A 26613-nucleotide genomic window follows, 5' to 3' on the forward strand; every position below is an offset into this window, starting at 1 on the left:
TTGACATCAGCTGTCACAGACATTGGCGTCGTTTGGGGACCTCATCCTGATCCACGGTTACCACTGATTTGTAGAGTAAGTCAATAAGTCATCATACTCTTACAGGAAGACTCAGTCCAAACACTCAATTGCTGCAGGGCAAGTAGGCTCCACCAAGACTTGAACTTGGACCACTGGAACCTTTTGTTTTGGATGTGACTGGCACCTTCTGGCGTAACAATGGAGGCTTTGCAAACCAGGACAACAACTTTACTCTCTGATGAGCGCAAAGTATTTTCAGGTACAATTCAGGGGTCTTGTGTCTCATGGAAATGGCTGTCCTTTTCCAACAGGAGTTGATATGAAACGTATTCAAATAGACACTCAAATGATCACTCAACCAGAATTACTCCGTTTGCCAATTTCAGACTGCGTGACAAAGACTCAAGTCCAACTCCATTGACAGGGAAGCGGAAGTCCTTCAGACAAGACGGTATTGCCATTCTTTCCTGGCAGACATAACATAAGAAACAGCTTGTCCTTCGAGCCGGACTTGAACCAGCAACCTAAGGAAGCCAACTTAAACCTCTCCAACTGAGCTATCGAAGGTCTTGTGGTTTTGGGGCAAATGAGTACAGCCAAGCGTTTGACGGCGTCTTCACTGTGTACTGCTTTCCTTTCCTGAGATGCCGGATGGTGGTCCAGAATCTCTTCGAAGCCGTCCGGAAGTCCTTCTCCATGGCTTCTCCAAACTCCTCCCATGTCAGAGTTATTGCCTCAGCGAATGCCAAAGCCGCGGACCGCTTGGCTTGTCGGTTCCTGTCAGCTGAAGTCCCATGAGCCAAAAAGGCCCAATAGAACTCCTTCAGCTTGACGGCATCCCTCACCAATGGCATCCACCTTAGGGCCACAGCCGCCTCGACAATGGAGGCACAGAACATCCCTGCCTCCTTCTGGATCTTGCAGGTCACTGGGAAGATATTCGGCTCAAAGGACCATTTGGTCCCGAACATGAAACTTTTGATCTGAGTGTCCGGGATTCAAGTCCCTGTTCAGGTGACAAGGACTGAGGTCCACTTGCAAACGCCTCATTTTGCCCTCAAAATATAAGGACAACACCTTGGTACTTTAAGGAAAATACATGAGGAGCCGGGCTTTTAACTGGAACTAGAAAGACTTGTGGCCCCGCTTTGTCAGAAGTGGGATTTGAACCCACGCCTCATTAGAGACTGCAACCTGAATGCAGCACCTTCGACCGCTCGGCCATCCTGATCCTCCAAGTCTCAAAAAACATTTCATTCCAAATACATAAAAACAAGTCTTTTGACCAAAGGCCTGGGGACTCACTTCGTAGGGCATCAGACATTAAATCTGAGTGTTCAAGTCCCTTCAGAGATCAAGCACATGTCCTTGTTCCTATTTGTCACCTTGACTTTTTTTTGTAAAAGAAGGACTTCAAAGGCCATGTTTCCACCCAGTTTCGAACTGGGGACCTTTTGCGTGTTAGGCAAATGTGATAACCACTACACTATGGAAACCCGTAGGAAGGGGCTTTTAAGGGGACTGGTGAAGTCACAAAGCAGTTGCCAAACAACGAAACACGACGATGTGTCCAAAGTGGGGGCAGATTGACAATTGTCCAAATAGACAAAGATGTTTCTTTTGTAGGGAAAATTGTTCCAGAAATTATGGGCTTTTCTTCAACAAACCAAGACATCACAAGAAAGAAATGAAAGAAACACCTTAGTCACCCTCGGGGTCACTTTGATATCTCGGTGGACTCAACTTGTGCCCTTGGAGTCAATGGTTTGTAAATAGGCTTGTAACCCCCTCTAACCTTGTCTGGATGGCTGGATGTCTGGCCTTTTGAACAATGAAGTTAAGGTCCTTTCAGCCAGCCAATAAGCCTTTTCAAACTATTTGCCAAGTCGCAACATAAACAGGGATTGTTCTGAAAACCGGGCTTGAACCAGGGACCTTTAGAACTTCAGTCTAACTTTCTCCTAAGTGAGTATTTCAGCTTCTGAGGTGGTGTTCTGCTTTTTCAGTCGTGGGTAAAAGTGGGGGCAGGGTGAAGCTGTGTCTGTGCCACGTATGTTGCTGTGTACCTGGTCCAGTGTGTTCTCATCTTGGGTTGGAATGTCCCCATGTCCCCATGTTTTTATGTGCAGTGACAGCAGTTCACAGATAGCGCTGTGTCGCTTTGACGTACTCCAGCAAAGGAACCAAAATAGTTATGAGACTGGACCTTCTCTGCCAACGCTGCATCAGCAGCGGAATTAGCTCAAATGGTAGCGGCATCAATGCCCGCATTCTCCTTAAACTCCTTTGTTTTTTTGATGAAATGTTCCCACGTAGCGAATACTAATCCGGGCCCCAATCCCGATATCTAGGCCAAACACAGCCATAGGTATCACCCTAAACCCAGTCCTAACTGCATTCTCCCCTCTAGCACCTTGTCTTGTCTTGTTGTGGGATCAATGCCCGCAATCTTCAAGGAGTTCTTTGCCTTTTGTAGAAGAGATGTTGGGATTGGATCTACCCCTTAGCATCCGACAAATACCCCAAACCAGGGGAATTACCTCAAATGGTAAAGTGCTTGCTTAGCATGCGAGAAGTAGCAGAGTCGGTACCCGCATTCTCCAAGGAATCCTTGGAACTTAGTTCCCATCGTGTAACCATGTTTGGATCTGAGTGTCCGGGATTCAAGTCCCTGTTCAGGTGACCAGGTCTGAGGTCCACTTGCAAACGCCTCCTTATTGCCCTCAAACCACGGGGGCAACAGGACAATCCCTTGGTACTCTATGAAAACTACATGAGGAGCCTGGCTTTTAACTGGAACTGGAAAGACTTGTGGCCCCGCACACAAACCAAGTATCTTCTGATCAGCTGATCCTTGACATCAGCTGTCACAGACATTGCCGTCGTTTGGGGACCTCATCCTGATCCACGGTTACCACTGATTTGTAGAGTAAGTCAATAAGTCATCATACTCTTACTGTTAAAGGAAGACACAGTCCACACACTCGATTGCTGCAGGGCAAGTAGGTTCCACCGAGACTTGAAGACATAACATAAGCAAAAGGCTTGTCCTTCGAGCTTTGAACTCCAAGAAGACTGCGGGCACTGATCCGGCTTCCTCTCACATGCGAAGCAAGCTCTCTACCATTTGAGCTAATTCCCCTGCTGTTGCAGCGTTGGCAGAGAAGGTCCAGTCTTATAACTATTTTGGTTCCTTTGCTGGACTACGTCAAAGCGACACAGTCTCTGCCTTTCTGAGTGCAGATCGAAAGCAGTCCGTGGTGGGGTGGTCTAGTGGCTAGGATTCAGCGCTTTCACTGCTGCGGTCCGGGTTCGATTCCCGGTCAGGGAATTGACATTTGTATAGGTTTTGACTGGAGATAGAGTCGCCAGATGGTCAACCTCCCACCTGTAGGCGAACTCGTCGTCCACAGTACCGAGGCCATGTCGGCAGTCCCCTTCCCCCACTTTAGGCCCCGACTGAAAAAGCAGAACCCACCATCGCAGCTAAAATAGCCCACTTGGGAGAGCGTTGGATTGAAGTTCTAAAGGTCCTCACAATAAACCTCACTCCTCCTGATGGTCGTTACGTCTTTCAATAATGGGGCGTTAAAATGTGGATTTTCAAAAGGAACAAAGACAATCCATCTGCAACCTGGTCAACGGACACGTAAACAGTGCAGGTACCCTGCTTTGTGCGGCTCCTTTTCAGTGTCCTCCATTGTCAGCGAACCTCACAAGGTCACAGTTTTTTCCTGATCAGGGCACCGTTTTAGGTTGTGTGGATGAGTGGTCTAAAGCACCAGATTAAGGCTCCTTTTGCTCAAGGGGCACTGGTTGTTGCACAATTTTCCACAGGAAAGAAATCTTGACGATGTATCACCAAAAGTGCTGAACCGCCCACTGTGGGGCTGAAACTAGCGCACAAGGAATAACTTGTTTAAGTACACCTTTTGGACCTCGATGACCCATCAAGAAGTCAACCTTTGTTGGTTAATTTGTCCCATTCACCATGAGGATGTGTGCTGGTTTAGTGCATATGCAGAACTTAGTTCCCATCGTGTAACCATGTTTGGATCTGAGTGTCCGGGATTCAAGTCCCTGTTCAGGTGACCAGGTCTGAGGTCCACTTGCAAACGCCTCCTTTTTGCCCTCAAACCACGGGGGCAACAGGACAATCCCTTGGTACTCTATGAAAACTACATGAGGAGCCTGGCTTTTAACTGGAACTGGAAAGGCTTGTGGCCCCGCACACAAACCAAGTATCTTCTGATCAGCTGATCCTTGACATCAGCTGTCACAGACATTGCCGTCGTTTGGGGACCTCATCCTGATCCACGGTTACCACTGATTTGTAGAGTAAGTCAATAAGTCATCATACTCTTACTGTTAAAGGAAGACACAGTCCAAACACTCGATTGCTGCAGGGCAAGTAGGTTCCACCGAGACTTGAAGACATAACATAAGCAAAAGGCTTGTCCTTCGAGCTTTGAACTCCAAGAAGACTGCGGGCACTGATCCGGCTTCCTCTCACATGCGAAGCAAGCTCTCTACCATTTGAGCTAATTCCCCTGCTGTTGCAGCGTTGGCAGAGAAGGTCCAGTCTTATAACTATTTTGGTTCCTTTGCTGGACTACGTCAAAGCGACACAGTCTCTGCCTTTCTGAGTGCAGATCGAAAGCAGTCCGTGGTGGGGTGGTCTAGTGGCTAGGATTCAGCGCTTTCACTGCTGCGGTCCGGGTTCGATTCCCGGTCAGGGAATTGACATTTGTATAGGTTTTGACTGGAGATAGAGTCGCCAGATGGTCAACCTCCCACCTGTAGGCGAACTCGTCGTCCACAGTACCGAGGCCATGTCGGCAGTCCCCTTCCCCCACTTTAGGCCCCGACTGAAAAAGCAGAACCCACCATCGCAGCTAAAATAGCCCACTTGGGAGAGCGTTGGATTGAAGTTCTAAAGGTCCTCACAATAAACCTCACTCCTCCTGATGGTCGTTACGTCTTTCAATAATGGGGCGTTAAAATGTGGATTTTCAAAAGGAACAAAGACAATCCATCTGCAACCTGGTCAACGGACACGTAAACAGTGCAGGTACCCTGCTTTGTGCGGCTCCTTTTCAGTGTCCTCCATTGTCAGCGAACCTCACAAGGTCACAGTTTTTTCCTGATCAGGGCACCGTTTTAGGTTGTGTGGATGAGTGGTCTAAAGCACCAGATTAAGGCTCCTTTTGCTCAAGGGGCACTGGTTGTTGCACAATTTTCCACAGGAAAGAAATCTTGACGATGTATCACCAAAAGTGCTGAACCGCCCACTGTGGGGCTGAAACTAGCGCACAAGGAATAACTTGTTTAAGTACACCTTTTGGACCTCGATGACCCATCAAGAAGTCAACCTTTGTTGGTTAATTTGTCCCATTCACCATGAGGATGTGTGCTGGTTTAGTGCATATGCAGAACTTAGTTCCCATCGTGTAACCATGTTTGGATCTGAGTGTCCGGGATTCAAGTCCCTGTTCAGGTGACCAGGTCTGAGGTCCACTTGCAAACGCCTCCTTTTTGCCCTCAAAATACGAGGGCAACAGGACAATCCCTTGGTACTCTATGAAAACTACATGAGGAGCCTGGCTTTTAACTGGAACTGGAAAGACTTGTGGCCCCGCACACAAACCAAGTATCTTCTGATCAGCTGATCCTTAACATCAGCTGTCACAGACATTGGCGTCTTTTGGGGACCTCATCCTGATCCACGGTTACCACTGATTTGTAGAGTAAGTCAATAAGTCATCATACTCTTACAAGAAGACTCAGTCCATACACTCAATTGCTGCAGGGCAAGTAGGTTCCACCAAGACTTGAAATTGGATCACTGGATTCAGAGTCCAGAGTGCTAACCATTACACCATGGAACCCTTTGTTTTGGATGTGACTGGCACCTTCTGGTGTAACAATGGAGGCTTTGCAAACCAGGACAACAACTTTACTCTTTGATGAGCGCAAAGTATTTTGGGGTACAATCCATGGGTCTTGTGCTCTCACGGAAATGGCTGTCTTTTTCCAACAGGAGTTGAGATGAAATGTATTCAAATAGACAAACTGCATTGATCACTGAATCAGAATTTCTCAGTTTGCCAATTTCAAGTCCAACTCCATTGACAGGGAAGCGGAGGTCCTTCAGACAAGACGGCATTGCCATTCTTTCCTGGCAGACATAACATAAGCAAAAGGCTTGTCCTTCGAGCCGGACATGAAACAGCGACCTCAGGATGCCAGCTTGAACCACTACAGTCCTCCGCTCTTCCAACTGAGCTATCGAAGGTCTTGCTGCTTTGAGGCTAAGTAGTATGGCCAAGCTTTCAACGGCGTCTCATTGCGGTTGTGGCTGAGAATGCCACTATTGACAGAATTTGGATTAGATAATCAAGTCTTGTGGTGGAGAGTCTCAGGTGGAGAGTCTCAGGTGGAGAGGTGTGATGTTTCTGATCAAATTCAGAGGTCATCAGTTGGTCCTGAAAACGGTCTTGGCACTTCTTTTCACGATGAAAGGTATGAAAACAGCCCTGTTGCATTGGCCGGGAATCGGACCCGGGTCTACCATGTGGATTGATCCTGGACTCATTTCCGATCCTAACATCTGTTTTACAAAAGGCAAAGAACTCCGAGATGACTGCGGGCATTGATCCGGCTTCCTCTCACATGCGAAGCGAGCGCTCTACCATTTGAGCTAATTCCCCTGCTGTTGCAGCGTTGGCAGAGAAGGTCCAGTCTTATAACTATTTTGGTTCCTTTGCTGGACTACGTCAAAGCGACACAGTCTCTGCCTCTCTGAGTGCAGATCAAAAGCAGTCCCTGGTGGTCTAGTGGCTAGGATTCGGCGCTTTCACCGCTGCGGCCCGGGTTCGATTCCCGGTCAGGGAATTGACATTTGGATAGGTTTTGACTGGAGATAGAGTCGCCAGATGGTCAACCTCCCACCTGTAGGCGAACTCGTCGTCCACAGTCCCGAGGCCATGTCGGCGAAGACGGCAGTACCCTTCCCCCACTTTAGGCCCCGACTGAAAAAGCAGAACCCACCATCGCAGCTAAAATAGCCCACTTGGGAGAGCGTTGGACTGAAGTTCTAAAGGTCCTCACAATAAACCTCACTCCTCCTGATGGTCGTTACGTCTTTCAATAATGGGGCGTTAAAATGTGGATTTTTAAAAGGAACAAAGACAATCCATCTGCAACCTGGTCAACGGACACGTAAACAGTGCAGGTACCCTGCTTTGTGCGGCTCCTTTTCAGTGTCCTCCATTGTCAGCGAACCTCCTGATCAGGGCACCGTTTTAGGTTGTGTGGATGAGTGGTCTAAAGCACCAGATTAAGGCTCCTTTTGCTCAGGGGGCACTGGTTGTTGCACAATTTTCCACAGGAAAGAAATCTTGACGATGTATCACCAAAAGTGCTGAACCGCCCACTGTGGGGCTGAAACTAGCGCACAAGGAATAACTTGTTTAAGTACACCTTTTGGACCTCGATGACCCATCAAGAAGTCAACCTTTGTTGGTTAATTTCTCCCATTCACCATGAGGATGTGTGCTGGTTTAGTGCATATGCAGAACTTAGTTCCCATCGTGTAACCATGTTTGGTGTGTTTGAGGGGGTATAGCTCAGTGGTAGAGCATTTGACTGCAGATCAAGAGGTCCGGATGCCCCCTGATGCACTCCTTTGGTTTAAGAATAGTCTAAGAGTACATGAATGCATGGCTCATAATAGCAACAACTTTGGTGTGATATAACTCGAGATTGTTTCCCTTTTTGCATGGCTCCTTTCTACATTCTTGACATTGACATGAAATTTCTGCAGTGGCTTTTGTCCAATGTCCTCGCGGGTGACACAGCCCCCCCCCCCCATGTCTAACAGAAAGTCCAGCCGCACCACAAAACAAAGCAAAACAAGGTGACCCCAACCATTCCACCGAGGCCTTGCAGAGATGAAGAGGCCCCGAAATGTCCACCCCCAAGATGGACTGAGGTCTTAAACTACCCACATGGACAATCCAAATATCTTCTGGACAAAAAGAGTTCGTGGTCAGACAAGACAAAGGTTGAGCCGGTCACCTGAACATGAAACGTTTGATCTGAGTGTCCGGGATTCAAGTCCCTGTTCAGGTGACCAGGTCTGAGGTCCACTTGCAAACGCCTCCTTTTTGCCCTCAAAATACGAGGGCAACAGGACAATCCCTTGGTACTCTATGGAAACTACATGAGGAGCCTGGCTTTTAACTGGAACTGGAAAGGCTTGTGGCCCCGCACACAAACCAAGTATCTTCGGATCAGCTGATCCTTAACATCAGCTGTCACCGACATTGGCGTCTTTTGGGGACCTCATCCTGATCCACGGTTACCACTGATTTGTAGAGTAAGTCAATAAGTCATCATACTCTTACTGTTAAAGGAAGACTCAGTCCAAACAATCAATTGCTGCAGGGCAAGTAGGGTCCACCAAGACTTGAACTTGGTCCACTGGATTCAGAGTCCAGAGTGCTAACCATTACACCATGGAACCCTTTGTTTTGGATGTGACTGGCACCTTCTGGCGTAACAATGGAGGCTTTGCAAACCAGGACAACAACTTTACTTTTTGATGAGCGCTAAGTATTTTCGGGTACAATCCAGGGGTCTTGTGCTCTCACAGAAATGGCTGTCCTTTTCCAACAGGAGTTGAGATGAAACGTATTCAAATAGACACCCAAATGATCACTCAATCAGAATGACTCCGTTTGCCAATTTCAGACTGCGTGACAAAGACTCAAGTCCAACTCCATTGACAGTGAAGCGGAAGTCCTTCAGACAAGACGGTATTGCCATTCTTTCCTGGCAGACATAACATAAGAAACAGCTTGTCCTTCGAGCCGGATTTGAACCAGCTACATAAGGATGCCAACTTGAACCTCTGCAGTCCTCCGCGCTTGCAACTGAGCTATCGAAGGTCTTGTTGTGTTGGGGCAAATGAGTACAGCCAAGCGTTTGACGGCGTCTTCACTGTGTACTGCTTTCCTTTCCTGAGATGCCGGATGGTGGTCCAGAATCTCTTCGAAGCCGTCTGGAAGTCCTTCTCCATGGCTTCTCCAAACTCCTCCCATGTCAGAGTTATTGCCTCAGCGAATGCCAAAGCCGCGGACCGCTTGGCTTGTCGGTTCCTGTCAGCTGAAGTCCCATGAGCCAAAAAGGCCCAATAGCTTGACGGCATCCACCTTAGGGCCACAGCCGCCTCGACAATGGAGGCACAGAACATCCCTGCCTCCTTCTGGATCTTGCAGGTCACTGGGAAGATATTCGGCTCAAAGGACCATTTGGTCCCGAACATGAAACTTTTGATCTGATTGTCCGGGATTCAAGTCCCTGTTCAGGTGACAAGGTCTGAAGTCCACTTGCAAACGCCTCATTTTGCCCTCAAAATACAAGGACAACACCTTGGTACTTTATGGAAATTACATGAGGAGCCGGGCTTTTAACTGGAACTAGAAAGACTTGTGGCCCCGCTTTGTCAGAAGTGGGATTTGATCCCACGCCTCATTAGAGACTGCAACCTGAATGCAGCGCCTTCGACCGCTCGGCCATCCTGACCCGCCAGGTCTCACTCCTTCTGTTCCATGAGAAACAAGGTCAGCTGTGGAATTGATCAAACATCAGGATGGCCACATCAATAAAAACTGATATCCAAAGCAGCAAAAGGCCCGATTAGCTCAGTCGGTAGAGCATGAGACTCTTAATCTCATGGTCGTGGGTTCGAGCCCCATGTTGGGCGATTTAGCAGTTTTATTGATACATCTGAAAGATATCTTTCCTGTTGAAAAGTGTTCAACATGCAGAAAACATTTCATTCCAAATACATAAAAACAAGTCTTTTGACCAAAGGCCTGGGGACTCACTTCGTAGGGCATCAGACTTTAAATCTGAGTGTTCAAGTCCCTTCAGAGATCAAGCACATGTCCTTGTTCCTATTTGTCACCTTGACTTTTTTTGTAAAAGAAGGACTTCAAAGGCCATGTTTCCACCCAGTTTCGAACTGGGGACCTTTTGCGTGTTAGGCAAACGTGATAACCACTACACTATGGAAACCTGTAGGAAGGGGCTTTTAAGGGGACTGGTGAAGTCACAAAGCAGTTGCCAAAAAATGAAACACGACGATGTGTCCAAAGTGGGGGCAGATTGACAATTGTCCAAATAGACAAAGATGTCTCCTTTGTCGGGAAAATTGTTCCAGAAATTATGGGCTTTTCTTCAACATAACAAGACATCACAATCACGGCTTGAAAGAAACACCTTAGTCACCCTCGGGGTCACTTTGATATCTCGGTGGACTCAACTTGTGCCCTTGGAGTCAATGGTTTGTAAATAGGCTTGTAACCTCCTCTAACCTTGTCTGGATGGCTGGCCTTTTGAAGAATTAAGTTAAGGTCCTTTCAGCCAGCCAATAAGCCTTTTCAAACTATTTGCCAAGTCGCAACATAAACATGGATTGTTCTGAAAACCGGGCTTGAACCAGGGACCTTTAGAACTTCAGTCTAACTTTCTCCTAAGTGAGTATTTCAGCTTCTGAGGTGGTGTTCTGCTTTTTCAGTCGTGGGTAAAAGTGGGGGCAGGGTGAAGCTGTGTCTGTGCCACGTATGTTGCTGTGTACCTGGTCCAGTGTGTTCTCATCTTGGGTTGGAATGTCCCCATGTCCCCATGTTTTTATGTGCAGTGACAGCAGTTCACAGATAGCGCTGAAAGATGACCCGAACCGTTCGACCGAGGACCAAGACAAATCCTATCTCCACTCAAAACCTAACCAAATGTCAGTTCCCTGACCGGGAATCGAACAACGGCCGCGGTGGTGAGAGCACCAATTCCCAGCCACTAGACAACCAGGGACTGCATCATGGCTGCACTACGAAAGGCAGAGACTGTGTCGCTTTGACGTACTCCAGCAAAGGAACCAAAATAGTTCTGAGACTGGACCTTTTCTGCCAACGCTGCATCAGCAGGGGAATTAGCTCAAATGGTAGAGCGCTCGCTTAGCATGTGAGAGGTAGCGGGATCAATGCCCGCATTCTCCATAAACTCCTTTGTTTTTTTGATGAAATGTTCCCACGTAGCGAATACTAATCCGGGCCCCAATCCCGATATCTAGGCCAAACACAGCCATAGGTATCACCCTAAACCCAGTCCTAACTGCATTCTCCCCTCTAGCACCTTGTCTTGTCTTGTTGTGGGATCAATGCCCGCAATCTTCAAAGAGTTCTTTGCCTTTTGTGGAAGAGATGTTGGGATTGGATCTACCCCTTAGCATCCGACAAATACCCCAAACCAGGGGAATTACCTCAAATGGTAAAGTGCTTGCTTAGCATGCGAGAAGTAGCAGAGTCGATACCCGCATTCTCCAAGGAATCCTTTGTATTTTGTAAAAGAGATGTGGGATCGGAAATGAGTCCAGGATCTATCCCTCAGCGTCAGACAAATACCCCAAACCTAATCCTGGCCGCGTTCTCTAGACTAGTCTCTTATAATGGAATAGTGAAGAAGCCCAGTACGTGATTTATTGTTCCCAAGTAGCGCATCAAGGTGACCCCAACCATTCCACCGAGGCCTTGCAGAGATGAAGAGGCCCCGAAATGTCCACCTCCAAGATGGACTGAGGTCTTAAACTACCCACACGGACAATCCAAATATCTTCTGGACAAAAAGAGTTCGTGGTCAGACAAGACAAAGGTTGAGCCGGTCACCTGAACATGAAACGTTTGATCTGAGTGTCCGGGATTCAAGTCCCTGTTCAGGTGACCAGGTCTGAGGTCCACTTGCAAACGCCTCCTTTTTGCCCTCAAAATACGAGAGCAACAGGACAATCCCTTGGTACTCTATGGAAACTACACGAGGAGCCTGGCTTTTAACTGGAACTGGAAAGGCTTGTGGCCCCGCACACAAACCAAGTATCTTCTGATCAGCTGATCCTTAACATCAGCTGTCACAGACATTGGCGTCGTTTGGGGACCTCATCCTGATCCACGGTTACCACTGATTTGTAGAGTAAGTCAATAAGTCATCATACTCTTACAGGAAGACTCAGTCCAAACACTCAATTGCTGCAGGGTGTTAGGGTTAAGCCCAAAAACATTATCACCAACTGTGAAAGAAGACACAAAGACGTGAGATATAGACTTGCAAGGAGAGTGATCAGGAACCGTTCAGTAACAATTCGCCACCTCACTCTGAAGCAGCTCCTGCCCTCTTGCCTTTTTATTGAAGGAAGGCCCTGGTTACACTACATGTCTCAACCGCCTGAAGGGTGGGGGAGCTATTCTATTCGGTTGAGACTGGTCTGTGAAATGTGTGTGCGGTGCGTGTGTGACCATGTGACCTTGGTTAGCAGCAGGTGTTTTCTGTTATTGTGAGAAAGAAAGATATGAATACAGTGGTGCGTGTGACTAGCAAAGCAAATGGATAATATGAGCAATTCTCAAGCGTTTCTAAATATGTATGTACATTTATTCCAACATTTCCCTCCTGTTTATCCAATCATGTCCACGGCAAGGCGTGTTTGGTAAGCCATCAGAGAAGTAGCTGACAGTTGCTCATGAATAGTGCGAAATCCGCCTTCAGTATAATTTGCTAGCTTCTGTACGTTGTAGTGGATGTAATTGATTCGGTCAACATTCTTGTTAATTGTGCACCACCAGCAAATAGATGACTCCCATCCAGCTGCGATTTGGTCGACAATCTTGTATTCGTCCAGAACTCCTCTTGGGACTCCAATGGCATCGATGTAGGTAGGCTCATTTGCACTCCATCCCATGGTTCTCTTTCTTCGCGACCACGCATGCAGAAGAAGTGTCTTGGATGTGGTGTATAATTCAGAGGCATTTATTTTAAGGATCGTTATAGGCAACAGTAATGATACTGAAGCACAATAGCCTGTTTTATTGTACGGCAACTTGTCATAGATGGCATTCTGGCCACACCACCACCAGATGTCACTGCGAGAGAAAGGTTTAAAAGATACCTCCACATCAATAACATCAATACATTGGGTTTTGTTCAGCTCTCCTAGTTTTTCGCCTTGTCCTACTAAGTGGATACATGTGAAATTGCCTGGAGCTACCTTGCTTGAAAATAATGGTTTTCTCCTTTCAGGTCTAGTGATGGGAAACACATGATCGTACAGGCTACAGTTTCCGGTTGGTGTAGATGTGTTCATTACATCAATCAAACATGCGCCGGTTAATACGGATGGCACTATTTTAAGTATAGGTCTTGGTCCTAGACATACCACACAATCTTGCTTTGTAAAATTAGCTGCTTGTTCGGCCATCATGAGCTAATTATTTGCTTGTGCCGAAATACCTGTGAATATTGAAACCCAATCATCAGTAGTTTGAAGCACGGCTACCCTAACTCCTGCTTGTCGTGTATAGGTGCTCATTATTGGTCGGTCAACAGAAGACATACGTAGTTTGATTTTCACAGATGATTATAGGGAAGTAAGGGTCGGGGCCAGAAGCGTAAGCCCACAGTAGGAAGCCCCAACATGAAGTATTAAAGATGTTGCCTAACGGTTGATAATGTGGGTTGAGGTTGGTTGAACTGAAAACAAATGTCATACTTAATGTAGCGCCTCGCTTCTTCAACAGTATTTTGTTATGAAAATGTCTAGCCTCCACCGTGGTGCCTGGTGCCCAATAGTCGCCTTCCTGGGTGGTAATCAATGGGTCCCAACTTAGGTCTAACACGTGTCCAGTAACATACCACCCATAACCACTGTATATTTTTCCCGTTACTTGTTGTCTATTTGAGAACCCCTTCAGTGCCGATATGGGTATTTGTAGTTCGGTTGTGGTGTTTGGGGCTACGGTCATTCGTATAGAATTATTATATGCCCAGTTAACTATCCAAGGTGTCATGTCGACCCGTGTTTGTGATTGGTTAGGGTCTCCCACCCTTCTTTTCTGCATGTTAAGATTCTTTTCCCATAGTAGCAGTGACATTACTATTATTATTCCGATCAGTCCTCCTACTGCTGCTAATTAATTATTATTATTATTATTTTATTTTTATGCGTCTGAGTGATCATCTTACCTGCAGGCCTGCAACCCCTCCTAATAACGCAACAGAGTTGTGGACAATCTTCACCGGTTTGAGATGACTGCAAACTAGAATTACAGCCCCCTTTGTAGCCGGACTTCCTCTGAAGGTTGTTGAGGAGCTACAATCTACAGCAGATACCACAATGCTATTATCATGACGCAAATAGGTACAGTTAGGGTAAATACTAAGATGGAGATGCATAATTTAGTCATAGTTTCTTCCATGCATTTTCTCAATCTGTTTTTTTTTTCTTCTTTTCTTATCTTATTGTCCCATCCATCCTTTCCACCAACCCTGCACTCTGTGGGTGGTAGGCACAATGATTTTTTTAGGTCTATATGGAATGCTTGACCTATTCTTGTTACGATCTGATTCACGAAATGTGTGCCGTTATCACTGTACATTTTTTTCTCTGGAATACCATAGCGTGGAATTATGTCTTTGCATAGAGCTTTAGCTACTGTTAGTGCATCTGGATGTTTTGTAGGAAACAGTTCTATCCATTTTGAAAATGAGTCTATTATCACTAAACAGAATTTTTCCCCTTCACTGTTGTTGAGTTCAATGAAGTCCATGTGCATTTTTTGAAATAAGTATTGTGGTTCTTTGAAATATGCCACGCCGAGGTCGCAAGCTGCCCTGGGCATTGTTTTTTGTACACGCTAAACACGCTCTAAAAAAAATTTTTTTGAATAAGAATTAAATCCTACAAAAATACAAAAATCCATAGTAAAATGGGTGTGAGATATGTGTAAAATTATGGCTCAAAATAGCGTCCCGCTTATGCAAAAATGTTTCCAAGATTGTTTTATTATCTGTCGACATATTAACATTTTTGTCCAGGGTTGCTTTATTCCTTAGCCAGTGGTCAATTTCTTGCTTTGGATTCTGTTGTTACATGTCTGCCAGGATCTCAAAGTGTACTTGTAATTTTTTCTGTGTTAAGATGGTTCAGTTCCTTTAGTGCCGCTTGTTTAACCATTTTATCAGCGAACATATTTCCTAAAGATATTGGATCCGAATTATTTGTATGTGTCGTGCATTTACATACAGCAATTTGTTTTGGCAATTTGCACTGCTTCTAGTAAAGTTGTTAATAGTCCTGCATGAGTTACTGGTTTTCCCGTTAATGTTATCATACCTCTGTTTTGCCACTATTGTGCAAAGATATGTACTGTTCAATAATCATATTGGCTATCAGTATAAATTGTCACCTTTTGACCTTTCATTAATTTGCATGCTTCTGTAAGCGCTATGACTGCATAGCCTGTTATTGTTTTTCTTTGAGGAACCATCTACAAAATCACCCCTTTTTGTTAGTGTCTGATCTAATAAGTCTGGTCTACACTTTGCAGTTTGTGTTGTTAGCTCATAACAATCATGTGGTTGGCCTTCCTCAGGGAGATTAAGATTGCTTGTTTTCTGTCTGTTAGAATGGTTCGCCCTTGTCCTGTCAACTGATGGCCTAAATACTTCACTGATTGCTTACAAAATTGTAGTTTATCTTTACTCACTTTATGGCCTTCTTTCGCTAAATGGTGCAATAAGGCTATTGTCTCTTCCTCACATGACTTCCTATCTTGTGACGCTAGTAGGATGTCATCTACATATAATAATTTCTGGCTTCCATTTGGGGGTTCAAACGTGGACATACTGGCCATCATTGCTTGTGAATAAATTGTCGGGCTTTTCACAATATTCTTGTGGTAAGCGTGTGTACGTATATATATGTATATATATTTTATTTATTTATTATTATAAAAAGAATTTTCCTTTTCTGCAACCGTAAATGCGAACCTGAACTTTCTTTCTCTATTTGAATGGAGAAGAATGCCTGATGTCTACTATGGTGAACCATGTGACATCTGTTGGTAAAGAATTTAACAATGTGTGTGGGTCAGGCACACAAGGTGCTCTCGCCACCACAGCTTGATTTACAGTTTGTCCTGTGTCATTCTCCATCCCACAGAGAGTGGCACTTTTTTTTATTTTCTTTATTTTTTATTTTTTACTGGGAAAATAGGGATTTTATATGGTGGGTTATCGCATTCTACTAAGACTTAAGCTTTTAACAAATCTTCTATTGCTGGTTTTATTCCTTCATATGAATTTAGTATTATTTGGTGTACTTGTAATTATACTACTGGTTCATCATTTGGTTCTGGTTGTATTTGTTAAGACAAGCCGAGTCATGCTGAATATAGCTTTTGGATTTAGCGAATTCAGCAACGTGTGTGGATCTGCAACACACAGCGATCTTTGGATTACTGCGTTGTTTACTGCTATTAAGTCCTGAACCATCCTCCACCCTGTTGATGGAGGTGCCTTTTTCACAGGAAATATTGGTGTGTTTACTGGGGAGTCAGCACATTCTATTAGTACACCTGCCTTCTTTAGATCTTCAATCACTGGCTCTATTCCTGCCATTACATCTGGTTTTAGAGGGTATTGTTTTATCCTGGAACGATGCTCTGTTTTGGGTCTAATTATGACAGGTGCTGCTCCTTTCGCTAATCCTACGTCTGTCATTTGAGGTGTACACTGCAGGGGTTGCTCTCCTAATTCTTCATTTGGTGCTGATGCTCCCACTGGCTGTTCCAATTGTTGCCTCAACACATTGTTAGGACCTGAATATTCATTATCTTCCCTCCTATGAAACATTACGGGGTTTTCTTTCTCTTCACTTTCTTTTTTTTCTGTTCACTTTCTTTCTCCTGTTTATTTTTTATTTATTTATTTTTTTATCCAGACTTATGTCTGCTCATAATCTTTTCCTCCTCCCGTCTAAACTTACTCTGAACCTTCACAATATTATCCCAACTCTGCCCTTCACACACTTCCCACGTACCATCTGTCTATCTTCTTATCCTGACTTACCAAGCCACTCATAACCTGACCTTCCACAAGACCAAACAACTCACTTTCTTTTTCATTCTCTTCTCGTTTTGTTTACATTTCTTTTTTATGTTTTGTTGTAACTCCCTAATACATGCCGTAGATAATTTTCCGTGAATTTGTGCTATTTTATCCAATAATATAGGGGGTCTACTGCTAGACTATCCTCTTTTTCAACTACCTTCCAGTCTTTGCTCTTTTTTTTTCACCTGCCTCTCTCTGTCCTGCTATTTTCATCCATACGTAAGTATGCTGAATACCTTCTTTGTTCATTTGTTTTTCCTTACAGTTTGTTTTGTTTCTGATTTTTTGCTGTAAGTCTTTTATTCCCGCCGTAGAAAGTTTGCCGTTAAAATCATATTGCTTTATCCAATATGGTAACGGTTTTAGTGCTTCTGGATCTTGTTTTTCTACCACTGTCCAATCTTTACATTCTAGTTTGTCTATTTCTTTTTTACGTTATTTACTTTGCCCTTTTCCCATTTTGACAATTTGGTCCCAACTAAGATGAGTGCTCCTAGGGAGTCCTAATAGTTGGGGATGTTCTTAGTGAGGTGGTGATCAATGCCTTATTGTGGTAATTGTCAAGCTTCTACCCCGGTGAGGGCGGACAATTCTTGCCTTTGCATCCACAACAAGTCACCACTTACAATCTCACTGTTTGGTATGGAGTTCGAAACCTAGTGGTAATCTTACTCCCATTCACACACACATATACTTATTCATACACCTTTTAACGCGTTTTCCTTTTTGCCAGAGGACGCCGCCGCCCTTGCAGAATTTAACTGTATCCTTTTCAACAGGCGAGTCTGCCCTCGCACGGACTTTAACTGGTCTTTACTTTTACCTGATAGAGTCTAGAATTGTCAGGGTTTGGTACACTTCTCTTTTTCAGCACAGAGGACTCCGCCGTCCTGTGTAGAATTTAACTAGTCTGTTTCAACTAGGGGCGTCTACCCACCTACGGAATTTAACTGTCTGACCTGCAGGGTTTTACACTTTGTCGCCTAGCTCGTCTCCCCTTGAATACCGGTATTTTATTTCACTCGTCACACATTCCTTTTTTAAGTGAAATATTCTACTCACGTCTCCGTGTTCCTGGATCTCCGTCAACCGTCGGATCCCAGCCTGAGAGGGAGGAACCAGTCCCGGAAAGGGTATTGGTTGCTGTGGCCACAGACTTGCCTGGATCTCTCTCCCACGCTGGAATCGTCAGGTCTGTTGGAATCCGGCTCGAAGAACCAATTTAATGTTAGGGTTAAGCCCAAAAACATTATCACCAACTGTGAAAGAAGACACAAAGACGTGAGATATAGACTTGCAAGGAGAGTGATCAGGAACCGTTCAGTAACAATTCGCCACCTCACTCTGAAGCAGCTCCTGCCCTCTTGCCTTTTTATTGAAGGAAGGCCCTGGTTACACTACATGTCTCAACCGCCTGAAGGGTGGGGGAGCTATTCTATTCGGTTGAGACTGGTCTGTGAAATGTGTGTGCGGTGCGTGTGTGACTATGTGACCTTGGTTAGCAGCAGGTGTTTTCTGTTATTGTGAGAAAGAAAGATATGAATACAGTGGTGCGTGTGACTAGCAAAGCAAATGGATAATATGAGCAATTCTCAAGCGTTTCTAAATATGCATGTACATTTATTCCAACACAGGGCAAGTAAGTTCCACCAAGACTTGAACTTGGACCACTGGATTCAGAGTCCAGAGTGCTAACCATTACACCATGGAACCCTTTGTTTTGGATGTGACTGGCACCTTCTGGCGTAACAATGGAGGCTTTGCAAACCAGGACAACAACTTTACTCTTTGATGAGCGCTAAGTATTTTCGGGTACAATCCAGGGGTCTTGTGCTCTCACGGAAATGGCTGTCCTTTTCCAACAGGAGTTGAGATGAAACGTATTCAAATAGACACTCAAATGATCACTCAACCAGAATGACTCCGTTTGCCAATTTAAGACTGCGTGACAAAGACTCAAGTCCAACTCCATTGACAGGGAAGCGGAAGTCCTTCAGACAAGACGGTATTGCCATTCTTTCCTGGCAGACATAACATAAGAAACAGCTTGTCCTTCGAGCCGGACTTGAACCAGCTACCTAAGGATGCCAACTTGAACCTCTACAGTCCTCCGCTCTTCCAACTGAGCTATCGAAGGTCTTGTTGTGTTGGGGCAAATGAGTACAGCGTCTTCACTGTGTACTGCTTTCCTTTCCTGAGATGCCGGATGGTGGTCCAGAATGTCTTCGAAGCCGTCCGGAAGTCCTTCTCCATGGCTTCTCCAAACTCCTCCCATGTCAGAGTTATTGCCTCAGCGAATGCCAAAGCCGCGGACCGCTTGGCTTGTCGGTTCCTGTCAGCTGAAGTCCCATGAGCCAAAAAGGCCCAATAGAACTCCTTCAGCTTGACGGCATCCCTCACCAATGGCATCCACCTTAGGGCCACAGCCGCCTCAACAATGGAGGCACAGAACATCCCTGCCTCCTTCTGGATCTTGCAGGTCACTGGGAAGATATTCGGCTCAAAGGACCATTTGGTCCCGAACATGAAACTTTTGATCTGATTGTCCGGGATTCAAGTCCCTGTTCTGGTGACAAGGTCTGAGGTCCACTTGCAAACGCCTCATTTTTCTACAAAACGCCCGATTAGCTCAGTCGGTAGAGCATGAGACTCTTAATCTCATGGTCGTGGGTTCGAGCCCCATGTTGGGCGATTCAGAAGTTTTATTGATACATCTGAAAGATATCTTTCCTGTTGAAAAGTGTTCAACATGCAGAAAACATTTCATTCCAAATACATAAAAACAAGTCTTTTGACCAAAGGCCTGGGGACTCACTTCGTAGGGCATCAGACTTTAAGTCTTTGAGTGTTCAAGTCCCTTCAGAGATCAAGCACATGTCCTTGTTCCTATTTGTCACCTTGACTTTTTTTGTAAAAGAAGGACTTCAAAGGCCATGTTTCCACCCAGTTTCGAACTGGGGACCTTTTGCATGTTAGGCAAACGTGATAACCACTACACTATGGAAACCCGTAGGAAGGGGCTTTTAAGGGGACTGGTGAAGTCACAAAGCAGTTGCCAAAAAATGAAACACGACGATGTGTCCAAAGTGGGGGTAGATTGACAATTGTCCAAATAGACAAAGATGTCTCCTTTGTAGGGAAAATTGTTCCAGAAATTATGGGCTTTTCTTCAACAAAACAAGACATCACAATCGCGGCTTGAAAGAAACACCTTAGTCACCCTCGGGGTCACTTTGATATCTCGGTGGACTCAACTTGTGCCCTTGGAGTCAATGGTTTGTAAATAGGCTTGTAACCTCCTCTAACCTTGTCTGGATGGCTGGATGTCTGGCCTTTTGAAGAATTAAGTTAAGGTCCTTTCAGCCAGCCAATAAGCCTTTTCAAACTATTTGCCAAGTCGCAACATAAACAGGGATTGTTCTGAAAACCGGGCTTGAACCAGGGACCTTTAGAACTTCAGTCTAACTTTCTCCTAAGTGAGTATTTCAGCTTCTGAGGTGGTGTTCTGCTTTTTCAGTCGTGGGTAAAAGTGGGGGCAGGGTGAAGCTGTGTCTGTGCCACGTATGTTGCTGTGTACCTGGTCCAGTGTGTTCTCATCTTGGGTTGGAATGTCCCCATGTCCCCATGTTTTTATGTGCAGTGACAGCAGTTCACAGATAGCGCTGAAAGATGACCCGAACCGTTCGACCGAGGACCAAGACAAATCCTATCTCCACTCAAAACCTAACCAAATGTCAGTTCCCTGACCGGGAATCGAACAACGGCCGCGGTGGTGAGAGCACCAATTCCCAGCCACTAGACAACCAGGGACTGCATCATGGCTGCACTACGAAAGGCAGAGACTGTCGCTTTGACGTACTCCAGCAAAGGAACCAAAATAGTTATGAGACTGGACCTTTTCTGCCAACGCTGCATCAGCAGGGGAATTAGCTCAAATGGTAGAGCGCTCGCTTAGCATGTGAGAGGTAGCGGGATCAATGCCCGCATTCTCCATAAACTCCTTTCTTTTTTTGATGAAATGTTCCCACGTAGCGAATACTAATCCGGGCCCCAATCCCGATATCTAGGCCAAACACAGCCATAGGTATCACCCTAAACCCAGTCCTAACTGCATTCTCCCCTCTAGCACCTTGTCTTGTCTTGTTGTGGGATCAATGCCCGCAATCTTCAAGGAGTTCTTTGCCTTTTGTAGAAGAGATGTTGGGATTGGATCTACCCCTTAGCATCAGACAAATACCCCAAACCAGGGGAATTACCTCAAATGGTAAAGTGCTTGCTTAGCATGCGAGAAGTAGCAGAGTCGATGCCCGCATTCTCCAAGAAATCCTTTGTATTTTGTAAAAGAGATGTGGGATCGGAAATGAGTCCAGGATCTATCCCTCAGCGTCAGACAAATACCCCAAACCTAATCCTGGCCGCGTTGTCTAGATTAGTCTCTTATAATGGAATAGTGAAGAAGCCCAGTACGTGATTTATTGTTCCCAAGTAGCGCATCAAGGTGACCCCAACTATAGCGACTTCATCCAAAAGAGTCGCTGAGAGGCTGAAGCCGGGCCTTTCCTTTGTCTGACGCGCCACACATAAAAAATCTCCGAGATACAAAAAATGAGTTCAACCTTTTATTAAAGAAAATTAATGATCAACTTATGATACCGTGCACAAACTCATAATCAAAGCAATCACAGAGATTAAATGAATTAGCGGTCAACAAAAAATACGGCAACCCTGCTCACCCTCTCTCTTCCATGGCCACACAGGTGAACAGGTGCCTTTTATTAACAAAACGTCACCGCCCATAACCATTTGACCTACTTCCCGTGTCCACGTGATCACAACGAATCTAAATAATATCATAAATAATAACAAACACCACTATTCAAGTTTAAACTATCATGCACCTACAAAGAATCAATCCAAATTCATTCATGGCTCCTACATTCCAGCCCCTAATTATTAGGTTCACACATAATAATTACCCATATTCATATCAATAGGAGACATGTAACAATTAAAAGCTTCATATTTAGAGTCCATAATACATATATTGTCTTCTGTCTTCTTTCTTCTTGAATCCAAAGTCTGTGAAATCAATAATCAGGCTCAATCAAAAGATTTTAGCCATCATTCTGTGGCAAGTCTTCAGCTTCCTGTAGTAGGCAGATCTTCGTAATTGGACGATCCAAGCAACTGCCCTTTGTTTTGATCCGCACCTGCCGCACTAATCCTCTTCTATCTGGAAAGGTTTGAAGAACTTTTCCCATAACCCAGGAATTTCGAGGTGCTGTATTGTCCACAATAAGCACTATATCTCCAGGGACAATGTTGCGCTTCACTCTGGACCATCTCTGACGCTCCTGCAGTTGTGGTAAGTATTCTTTAATCCACCTTTTCCAGAATAAATCTGACATGTATTGCACCTGCCTCCATCGCCTGCGAGCGTAGAGGTCAGCTGCCTGGCAGTCTCCTGGTGGTAAAGATGGTAAAGTCTTCAGTAGCAACAGGTGATTTGGCGTCAAGGCCTCCAGATCATTCGGATCTGTAGATGCCTTGGTAATCGGCCTGCTGTTAACGATGGACTCCACCTCACAAAGAACCGTGTGAAGGCCCTCTTCATCCAGATTTTGCACGTTCAGAGTAGAATTTAGGACTTTCCTTACAGACCGAATTAACCTCTCCCAAGATCCTCCATGATGTGAGCCAGCGGGGGGGTTAAAGGTCCATTTTATTCCTTTCTGAAGAAGTGCATTGTTAATCCGTGACTGATTCCATTGTTCAATAGCTGTTCTCAACTCACGCTCTGCTCCAATGAAGTTTGTCCCATTGTCCGAGCGCAGTTCCTGGACTTGACCTCGTCTTGCTATAAAGCGTCTGAGTGCATTTATGAAGGAGTCTGTGTCCAATGAAGATGCTACTTCGATGTGAATTGCCCGTATGGCCAAACAGGTAAAAATAACACCATACCTCTTTACAACACTCCTTCTGCTCTTCACTTCAAACGGTCCAAAATAGTCAACTCCAACACGAGAAAAAGGCGGCTCATCTGGAGTCACTCTTTCAGCAGGTAGATCTGCCATCTGCTGGGACACTGGCTGAGCATTCAGTCTCCGACAGATGACACACTTAGACAGAGCTCTCCTTATGGTTGTACTAGCCCCAGTGATCCAATACTTCTCCCGCAGTTTGGCTAGCATGTGGTTACGGCCACCATGTCCCACTTCCTGGTGAATATGCCTTAGAATAATGTCTGAGATATGGAAATCTTTAGCCAATATAATGGGATGTTTAGCCTCTGCAGGCATAGAAGACCTGCTCAGTCGACCGCCAACTCTCAGAACACCATCTTCGACCAGTGGGCAGAGTTTATAAATATGGCTATGGCCCTTAACACTTTTGCCTTTTTGGAGCCTGGAGAATTCCTCTGGAAACTTCTTCCGTTGGCAAAACCCGATGATTTCCATCTCGGCCTTCTCCAGCTCCTCCACTGTCAGACAACTTGAACGATTCTCCTCTTTAAAAACATCCATATTCTTCTTCAAAGAACATTCCTTGTGTATCACATCCAAATCAGACTGGGCAAGCTCGGTGGTCAACTGTTTCCTTTTCTGACAGCAAGCCAAAAGCCAGTTCTTGAATCTCAACATCCAAGCTACAGACCTTTTCAGACCAGTCCAAGATGAGAAATAACTGATCATGCGAACCAAAGCATCATCCTCCTTGCTGGCCTGTACAGCATTTACTGCAACAGCTTTCTTGACCTCAGGGTCATCTGATGGAAGCTGTTGAACATCCTCAGGATTAACAGGCCACGAACACTCAGGTTGATGGAGAAAAGGTGGACCTGACACCCATGTTAGATTTTTGAGGAATGCATCCACTTTCAAGCCTCTCGAGGCCACATCTGCTGGATTACTTGCAGTGTCTACGTACCTCCATTGAGAAGACAGTGAAACTTTGAGAATCTCCGAGACCCTGTTGGCAACAAAAACTTTGAACCTGGAAGTCTCATTCTTGATATATTTGAGTACAGATGCACTGTCTGTCCAAAACACGGAATCCTGTAAATCCAAATGTAGCTCTTTCCTCCACAGGACATCAATACGGCTCGCCATAGTGGCAGCGATTAGCTCCATACGAGGGATGGTAACAGACTTAAGTGGAGCCACCCTTGCCTTTCCCATGACAAAAGCACTGTGTACCTGAGAGTCTTTGTTACGTGACAGCAGGTAAGTCACTACCCCGTAGCCATCCTCACTTGCATCACAGAAATGGTGCAGCTGTGCTGTGGTCGTCTCTCCAAAGTTTAGTGGTTTCAGGCATCTCGTGACGTTAAAACCCTCTAGACGGCACAGTTCCTGTAGCCACGTTGTCCATTCTTTGACAACTGGTTCAGGTATGATGTCATCCCAGCCAAGTGATCTCCTGCACAGATCTCTCAAGATTTTCTTTGCCAATAATACTACGGGGCTCAGGATTCCAAGAGGATCATAGATGGAGCTGACAGTTGAGAGAATTCCCCTCCTGGTGAGTGGTCTGTCCTTAACAATGATCTTAAACTTAAAGGTGTCCGACTGAATACACCATTCCACACCCAGCACTCTCTCCACTGGTAGCTGATCCTGATCCAGGTCCAAGTCTGTCATGTCTGTTGCTCGGTGGCTTTCAGGTATTGCAACCATAACCTCACATCTGTTGCTTATCCATTTCCTAAGCTTAAAACCACCCTTTGCACAGATGGAGACAAGGTCATGATGGAGAGATACAGCTTCCTCCTCTGAAGTCACCGACACCAGACAATCGTCAACATAGAAGCAATGTAGGACCTTATCAATCACTTCTTGGCTGAACTGTTCCTTATTATCTTCTGCACATTTCCTGAGAGCGAAATTGGCGCAGCTGGGAGACGAAGTTGCCCCGAAGAGATGCACCATCATCCTGAAGTCACTGAGTTCTTGATTTAAATCCCCATCAGGCCACCAGAGAAACCTCAACAAATCTGCGTCTTCAGCTGGTACCCTTACCTGGTGAAACATGGACTCAATATCTGCCATGATCACCACTGGTTCTTTCCGGAACCTGGTCACCACTCCGATCAATGAACTGGTCAGGTCCGGTCCTTGCAGGAGCTCAGCATTAAGAGATGTTCCTTGGAAACTCGCTCCACAGTCGAAAACGACTCTGATTTTCCTCTTCTTCGGATGATAGACACCATGATGGGGGATATACCAAACCTTGCCATCACAGCGGTCCAACTCCTCTTCAGGCACCTTTTCGGCATAACCTTTGGCAACCAGATCATTCATGAAGGCTGTATATTCTGCGTGGAATGACGAGTCCTTCAAAAGCCTCCTCTTCAGGTATTTTGCACGTTGCTCAACAATTATTCTATTATTTGGCATGTTGAGTTCCTCATTCCTTAATGGTAATCTGATCTGGTAATGGCCATTCACTTGCTTTGCTGAGTTTCTCACCAAATCCATAAACTTCTGATCCTCTCTTGACATTCCAGGTTGCTCATCAATACTACATTCAGGGAAATCCACTTTGAACTGCTGCTGCCAAAGTTCATCCAAATTTACAACTGACACTCTGTTCACAGATAACTCTGGCTGCTCACAATCCATCGCTTCCTCGCTTTCTCCATTTAGAGGTCCATTCACAGTCCAGCCCAGCATTGTCCTAATTGCATAGGGCCCACCATTGACACTATGAATGACTTGCAATGGTTCCAAAGCCTTGGGAACATTTGTCCCAATCAGCAGCTCAATCCCTGCCTCCACCTCAGGCAACTGGACATGTTTCAAATGTGGCCATTTCTGAAGATCCCTCTGTCTTGGAATGTTCCCACTGTGGACGGGCATATACTCCTGTGTGAAAGTTTTGGGCAGATCACAGAAATTATCGCAGTTTAGACCAGCCACCTCCAGTCCTGACACAATATGGCTGCTCACTACCCTTTCTTGGCCCATGGTCCGCAAGAGAATACGTGCCTTCTTTCCTGTGAGGCCCAGCTTGTGCAGTAGTGCCTCTGTGCAGAATACTGCTGTGCTTCCCTGATCCAAGAAAGCATAAGTTCTAATAATCTTGCTGCCCTTCTTCGACTTAACTTGTACGGGGACTATGGGAAGTTTACAATCATGATCACCAGCCCCAGTGAGACCACTTGACACCAGGGTGCTGTCCGCAGCTTTCTCTGATTTCCCTTCGGCTTGATCAGAGTCCTTTGACTTTGCCTTTGGAATATGAAGAACATTTGGATGTAAAAGACCACACTTTGCACAAGGAATCCGTTTTCTGCAATCCTTGCTAATGTGTCCTATACACAAGCAGCCAAAACAGACACCTTTTTCCCGTAAGAAGCCTATCTTCTCCTTGTGGGGTCTTTTCTCCAACTGGGGACACAAATCCAATATGTGTCCTCCTCCACAACAAAGACACATCCTCCTTGCAGCTTGAAATTGTTCCTTCTCTTTGGTTCTAGAATGAGTGTTGTTTTCTACAGGAGCTACCGTGGTGGCGAAGCTGGTTCCTTTCATTCCAGAACGAGACTGTTGCTTGAATTTGCTTACACCTTTATTTATTGTTGCTGGG

General features: G+C 45.4%; 8 non-coding genes across 8 annotated transcripts; 3 read left to right on the forward strand and 5 right to left on the reverse strand.

Annotated features, from left to right (window-relative positions):
- Nucleotides 1-1444: 1444 nt before the first annotated feature.
- trnav-aac (transfer RNA valine (anticodon AAC)) lies at nucleotides 1445-1517 on the reverse strand. Its single transcript has one exon. It is a non-coding gene; the product is annotated as a tRNA-Val (tRNA).
- Nucleotides 1518-6843: 5326 nt separating this feature from the next.
- On the forward strand, nucleotides 6844-6915 carry trnae-uuc (transfer RNA glutamic acid (anticodon UUC)). The gene has a single exon. It is a non-coding gene; the product is annotated as a tRNA-Glu (tRNA).
- A 2612-nt stretch (nucleotides 6916-9527) lies between these two features.
- Nucleotides 9528-9609, reverse strand: trnal-cag (transfer RNA leucine (anticodon CAG)). The gene has a single exon. It is a non-coding gene; the product is annotated as a tRNA-Leu (tRNA).
- Nucleotides 9610-9717: 108 nt separating this feature from the next.
- trnak-cuu (transfer RNA lysine (anticodon CUU)) lies at nucleotides 9718-9790 on the forward strand. The gene has a single exon. It is a non-coding gene; the product is annotated as a tRNA-Lys (tRNA).
- Nucleotides 9791-10031: 241 nt separating this feature from the next.
- On the reverse strand, nucleotides 10032-10104 carry trnav-aac (transfer RNA valine (anticodon AAC)). Its single transcript has one exon. It is a non-coding gene; the product is annotated as a tRNA-Val (tRNA).
- An 8971-nt stretch (nucleotides 10105-19075) lies between these two features.
- trnay-gua (transfer RNA tyrosine (anticodon GUA)) lies at nucleotides 19076-19162 on the reverse strand. Its single transcript is given in 2 exon segments — nucleotides 19076-19111; nucleotides 19126-19162. It is a non-coding gene; the product is annotated as a tRNA-Tyr (tRNA).
- A 481-nt stretch (nucleotides 19163-19643) lies between these two features.
- Nucleotides 19644-19716, forward strand: trnak-cuu (transfer RNA lysine (anticodon CUU)). Its single transcript has one exon. It is a non-coding gene; the product is annotated as a tRNA-Lys (tRNA).
- Nucleotides 19717-19959: 243 nt separating this feature from the next.
- trnav-aac (transfer RNA valine (anticodon AAC)) lies at nucleotides 19960-20032 on the reverse strand. The gene has a single exon. It is a non-coding gene; the product is annotated as a tRNA-Val (tRNA).
- Between the last annotated feature and the right edge of the window lie 6581 nt (nucleotides 20033-26613).

This window comes from Doryrhamphus excisus, linkage group LG6 (genome assembly GCF_037039965.1).
Source record: "Doryrhamphus excisus strain RoL-2023G ecotype Guam linkage group LG6, RoL_Dexc_Guam_v1.1, whole genome shotgun sequence".
Classification (NCBI taxonomy): domain Eukaryota; kingdom Metazoa; phylum Chordata; class Actinopteri; order Syngnathiformes; family Syngnathidae; genus Doryrhamphus; species Doryrhamphus excisus.